We start from the raw sequence: 6,680 nt of genomic DNA, 5'->3' as shown, positions 1-6,680 counted from the left end.
AGGCTGAGTCAGGAGGATCACAGGTTTGAAGCCCGCCTTAGCTTAGTGAGGTTCACCGCATCTTAGTGAGATCCTGTTTCAAATAAAATATAAAAAATAGGCTAGGGCTGGGCATGGTGGCGCACACTTGTAATCCCAGCATTTGGGAAGCTGAGACAGGAGGATCGCGGTTCGCGGACAGCCTCAGCAACTTAGTGAGGCCCTTTGCAACTCAGTGAGACCCTGTTTCAAAATAAAGAATAAAAAATAGGGCAAGGGGAGTTCGATCGGTAGCGGGAACGGAGAGCGGACCCCAGAGAGCCCTGAGCAGCCCCACCGCCGCTGCCGACCTAGTTACCATCACACCCCAGGAGAAGCCGCAGCTGCCGGGCCCCAGTCACCATCACTGCAACCATGAGCAGCAAGGCGGAGACCCAGCAGCCGTCCGCCCCCCGGCCCTAGCCCTAGCGCCGGGGACCCCAAGCCTGGCAGTGACGCAGGGAGCAGCGGCCCCGGCAGCCTCACATTGGCGGCGCCTGCCAGGGGGGAACAGTAAAAGGTTTTGGGAACAGTAAAATGGTTCAATGTAAGAAACGGATATGGTTTCAGCAACAGGAATGACACCAAGGAAGATGTATTTGTACACCAGACTGCCATAAAGAAGAATAACCCCAGGAAGGACCTTCGCAGTGCAGCAGATGGAGAGGAGATGGAGTCTGATGTTGAAGGAGAAAAGGGTGCGGGCGGAGGCAGCACATGTCACAGGCCCTGGTGGAGCTCCAGTTCAAGGCAGTAAATATTCAGCAGACCGTAACCATTATAGGCGCTATCCACGTCGTAGGGGTCATCCACGCAATTACCAGCAGAATTAGCAGCATAGTGAGAGTGGGGAAAAGAAGGAGGGATCGGAGAGCGCTCCCTAAGGCCAGGCCCAACAACGCCGGCCCTACCGCAGGCGAAGGTTCCCCCCTTACTACATGCGGAGACCCTATGGGCGTGGACCACAGTATTCCAACCCTCCTGTGCAAGGAGAAGTGATGGAGGGTGCTGACAACCAAGGTGCAGGAGAACAAGGTTGACCAGTGAGACAGAGTATGTATCGGGTTACAGACCACGACATCGCAGTGTCCCTTCCAGGGGCCCTCCTCGCCAAAGGCAGCCTAGAGAGGACGCAACGAAGATGATAAAATCAAGGAGATGATACCCAAAGTCAGCAGCCACCTCAACGTCGGTACCGCCGCAACTTCAATTACCCGCGCAGACGCCCAGAAAACCCTAAACCACAAGATGGCAAAGAGACAAAAGCAGCCGATCCATCAGCTGAGAATTCGTCCGCTCCCGAGGCTGAGCAGGGCGGGCTGAGTAAATGCCGGCTTACCATCTCTACCATCATTCGGTTTAGTCATCCAACAAGAAATGAAAATGAAATTCCAGCAATAAGAAATTAACAAAAGATTGGAGCTGAAGACCTGAAGACGCTTTTTGCCCGCTGACCAGATAACTAGAACTATCTGCATTATCTGTGCAGCATGGGGTTTTTATTATTTTTACCTAAAGATGTCTCTTTTTGGTAATGACAAATGTGATTTTTTTTAAAAAAAGAAAAAGCCTGTTTTTTCTCAATACACCTTTAAAGGTTTTTAAATTGTTTCCTATCTGGTCAAGTTGAGATTTTTAAGAACTTCATTTTTAATTTGTAATAAAAGTTTACAACTTGATGTTTTCAAAAAAAAAAGTCAACAAACTGCAAGCACCTGTTAATAAAGGTCTTAAATAATTTTTAAAAAAATAGGGCAATGGGGTGTAGCTCAGAGGTAGAATGTCCGTGGGTTCCATCCCCAGTACTGCAAAAAAAAAAAAAAAAAAAAAATTGTCTGGGAGTGTAGCCCAAAGGTGAAGGCCCTGGATTCCATCCCCAGTATCAGTATCTCTCTCTCTCTCTCTCTCTCTCTCTCTCTCTCTCTCTCTCTCTCTCTCTCTCTCTCTCTCTCTCTCACACACACACACACACACACACACACACACACACACAACTGTGTCCTCTGAGTATAAGGATGAACTGATATAATATCTTACAACAGAGGTTAAAGAAATGAAAAGTGAAAAAATCAAAATGAAATTGATAGGATTAGAAATTTTGAAAATGGCCATGACAACAGAAAAAACGGGACTTCATAAAACTACAGTGTAAAACATACAAAACTTGAAGACTATAGAAAAGCAAGGCAGAGTGGCTTCTACATCTTACCTTAAATTGCAGTAAAATTTAAAGGCTGAAATGGGAAGCTGAAACAGGAGGATCAGCAACTTAGCAAGGCCCTCAGCAACTTAGTAAAACCTGTTTCAAAATAAAAAATGAAATAGCACTGGGAGTATAATTCAGAAATAGAATACCCCTGGGTTCAATCTCCAGTAACACAAAAGGAAAGGGGTTATTAATGCCCTTAATATATAAGAAACAGCCAGGCATGATGGCGCACGCTTTTAATCCCCACACTTGGGAAGCTAAGATAGGAGGATTGCACAGGTTCGAAGCCAGCCTCAGCTACTTAGTGAGGCTCTCAGCAACTAGAGACCCTGTTTCCAAATAAAGTATAAAAATAGGTCTGGGAGTATAGCCTGAAGGTAGAAAGCCTCTGGGTTCCACCCCCAGTACCACAAAAAACAATATATATATATATATATATATATATATATATATAATGCAAATTTCAATCCAAGAGACCCCAAAGCCCCCCACTTACACATGAGCATGATCCTAAACAGAATTTACAGAAAAAAATGTCCAATACAAATACAAATGTCCAGTAACCATGTGAAAGGTGTTTTCCTGGGGTAGAAATCAAAATTAAGACAAGCTACTTATTTTTTTCAAACATATTAGCAGTGGTCTTTTTTAATAATCATTTTCCAAAACAAAAGAATGATGTTGGGGCTCTATTAGTAGATCTTCAATATCTGTAGAAGCTGAACAGATAAGAGATCCTGGCAGAGCTAATTCTAACATAAATGCTATAAAGAAGCAAATGCTGAACCAGAGACAGTGGCCCACATCTAAAATCTCAGTACCTGAGACAGGAGGATTGCAGGTTCAAGACCAGCTTCAGCAATTTAACAAGATCCTCACAACTTAGCAAGACTATTTCAAAATAGAAAGGGCAAACTAGACCTGATGGCACATGCTTGTGATTCCAGTACTTGGGAGGCTGAGACAGGAGGATTGCAGGTTTATGGCCAGCCTCAGCTACTTAGGCCCTTTGCAACTCAGTGAGACTCTTTTTCAAAATAAAGAATAAAAATTAGGGCTGGGGTGTAGCTTGGAGATAGAATGCCCTGGATTTAATCCTCAATTTTACAAACAATAAAATTAAAAATAAAATTAAAATTAAAACGGCTGGGGGTATAGCTCAAAAGTAGAGTGTCCCTGGGTGCAATCCCCAGTACCAAAAAGAAAAGAAAGGAAAAAGAAACAGTTACTGTGGTGGTAAGTGTTAATATGTCCCAGCTCACCTCATGTCCAAATGAGCTGATGTAGCTTTTACTGGAAATAAGTACTGCCCTCCAGCTATAGCACATAGGAAGACTAGTATCTTCCTTGAAGCTGTTGACCTGGTTTTTCTATCATGACTCAGGAATGACCTGAAGAGAAATAGATTGACTGTTAAACTGTATTAGGAAAAAAGAGTTTGGGCAGAACATATTTCAGTTTTTTTTGTTTTGTTTTTTTTTTTTTTTTGCGGGTCTGGGGATGGAACCCAGGGGCATTTGACCTCCGAGCTACACCCCCTGCCCTATTTTTTATTCTTTATTTTGAAACCAGGTCTCACTGAGTTGCAGAGGGCCTCACTAAGTAGCTGAGGCTGTCCGCGAACCACGATCCTCCAGGTCTCAGCCTCCCGAATGCTGGGATTATAAGCGTGCGCCACCGCGCTCGGCAATATTTCAGCATTTAGATTGACATTCTCCTTCCAATATATCCCTCCAAGACACAGACACAGAAACACACACACACACACACACACACACACACACACACACACACACTTGCACTCACATGTACACACACATACCTCATTAACTTCATATATTTAAATTTTTTTCCAAACATACCTCCTTTCAATTCTCTAATTTATGTTCAGACACTTTATTCTCTTTGCTATTTTCCTCTGTTTGACTCTTAAATTCACCCAAATAATTTGCATCCTTGGCCTTTCATCTCGTTCTTATGAATATAAGATTCTCAGACTCTACGGTTGCCATAAGAACTCTATAGTCTGGCAGCCTCCAAATCTGTTTCTCCAATCCTGTGTGAACTATCCTTTCAACTACTTGATCAATATTTCTTGTAGTGACTTCAAATGTACACAGCTAAGATGAAACCTTCATTTCTTGCCACCATTGCACCTCCTTTTTGTCCTATATTTACTCATTTATTCACTCAACAGTGATGAAATACCAGGCATTATTGACAACTCCTTCTTCCACACTAGCCACTTGAGAATCAACCTTCATTCTTCTCAGTCCTTTACCTGCTGGGGTCAGCTGTGTATTCTAACTCAGGTCTCTTAGATTCAGCCCTTTCTTTCTTGAACACTTAAGCTCCAGTACTCATCTCCCACCAGGATGCCTGCAGCAGCCTCCTACCTATTTTCCCTGACAGTTAAGTCAGTCCACCTTCCACATAGTTGGCAGAATTATCTTTCTAAAAAATAAATTGGGTCATGTCACTCCCTGTTCTTAAAAGCATTCATAGCCCACAGCAATGATGAGGTCTATGGACCAACCATATTAGAATCAGCTGGGGAGCTCATTAAGGTGTCTTCTACTGCCTCCAGCTCCTTGGAGAGCAGACCTAGGAATCCCCACCTTTAATGAGCTCCCCTGGTGATTCTGGTACCTATTAAAGGTAGAGACCCACTGCCCTGCAGGGAAGAACCCAAGCACCGTAAGCAGAAATGCAAGGTCCTTCACCCTCGGGGCCAACTAGCCCTGGTTCCCTCCACTCTGCACCATGCACCCCACACACCTGCCACACTGGATTTCTCACTCCTGCCTGGACACTGCAGCCCTCCCATGCCCCACACCTTTCTCCATACACTGCACCTCTGCCTCAGTTTCCACCTAGCAACACTCTGACCTACCTCCCCTGTGAATCCTCCCCTGACCATTCCCACCCCATCAGAGATGTCTCCCCTTCATTGATTCTTTCATAACCCTTTGCTCACCCCATCGTGGCCAGGCCCTGGCTTCCCTGAATCATGTGTCTGTTTCGTGGTGGTCTTCCAAGCACACTACAACCTAATGACATTATCTGACAAGTTAAAAAAATCTTTATAAATATCTAGTGGATCAACTAACTTCTTTCAATAAGTCAATTTATCTAGAAAGTAATTGATTTTTGGCAGCTCACTAGATTCAGTACCACATAAAATCTCAACTAAATTTTTTTCATGACCAGGAAAAACCACCCTTATCACATAAGCCAGCCCTGACTCTGGAGTTAACAGCTCCCTATTTTAGTTGTTAGTGTCCCTCATAGAATTAGAATTTGATATAATGTACTGTCGGTGTGATGGTTAATTTTTTGGTGTCAACTTGACTGAGCCATATGGTACCCAGACATCTGACCAAACATTAATCTGGTTGTGTCTGTTGAATGAGTAACCTGAGCACAGCAGATCTCCCTTCCACTGCGATGTGAGTGGGCCTTACCTATCAGTTGAAGACATAAATAGAACAAAAGGCTGAATAAGAGGCTGGTTGATCTAGGACATAGATCTTTCCCATTGTCAGACTCAAGACTGTAACGTCAGTTCCTCTTCCATCTCAACCCTGCTTCCTTTCAGACTGGAACTTGCACCATGGACTCTCCTGGCTCAGGCCCTCAGGCTTGAACTAGCACTACACATGGGCTCTCCTGGGTCTCCAGTTCCCTAACTACAAATCCTGGGACTTCTCAGCCCATTTAACCAATAAGCTAATTTCTAATAATCCCCCACTCCATCTTTTATTGTAAATCGCCTCAATTCCTTGGTGCGGGTAGATTACAAAATTTAATATATTTCTGTCTTCTACTCTTTATTGATTCATGTGTGTTAGTACTGTCGCTCTAACATGCTTGTTTCTTGAAAGCAGACCCACATACAGTATCTCTTCCTATGCCCACAAACATGCAACAAGGGGCAGAATTTACTATGTTCATTAATAGGCATTCTGAATTCGCTGGTTTCTTCATTGAATGATTGTTCAAGAGCATCACATTTTAGTTATGAACGAATAATCCAGGGTCTGGAGAAAATTGCCATTGCCCCTCCAAAAACTGGACAAGGATTTGTGAGAAGAAAGCTGGGCGCATAGCAATACATGTAATTCCAGTACTTGGAAAACTGAGACAGGAGGATTACAGGTTCAAGTCCAGCCTCAACAACTTAGTTAGACCCTGTTTCAAAATAAAAAGGACTGAAGGTGTAGCTCAGAGGTAGAATGCTGGGTTCAATCCTTGGCACCACGGGAAAAAAAATTGTGAAAAGAGAACAGGAGTTATTCACACAAAAAGGAGAGCCTGGCTTGTGAGCTGCCCAGGAGGACATGGCAGGCACAGCTCAGCCTGACCCAAAGCTGAGCAGCAGAGAACCCAGAGAGCTAAAAAGCAAGACAGTGGCCCTGGGGAACAGTGGCAAATAGAAAGCAAAATAAAGGAT

General features: G+C 43.9%; 1 pseudogene across 1 annotated transcript; it reads left to right on the top strand.

Annotated features, from left to right (window-relative positions):
* Positions 1 to 393: 393 nt before the first annotated feature.
* LOC308272179 (Y-box-binding protein 1-like) lies at positions 394 to 1,427 on the top strand (annotated as a pseudogene). Its single transcript has one exon. The product of its transcript is annotated as a Y-box-binding protein 1-like (transcript).
* The last annotated feature ends 5,253 nt before the right edge of the window (positions 1,428 to 6,680 follow it).

The sequence above is a fragment of the Muscardinus avellanarius genome (assembly GCF_963383645.1).
Source record: "Muscardinus avellanarius genome assembly, chromosome: 13".
Classification (NCBI taxonomy): Eukaryota; Metazoa; Chordata; class Mammalia; order Rodentia; family Gliridae; genus Muscardinus; species Muscardinus avellanarius.
Note: the sequence above shows the minus strand (reverse complement) of the source record. Positions and strands in the feature narration are given on the sequence as shown.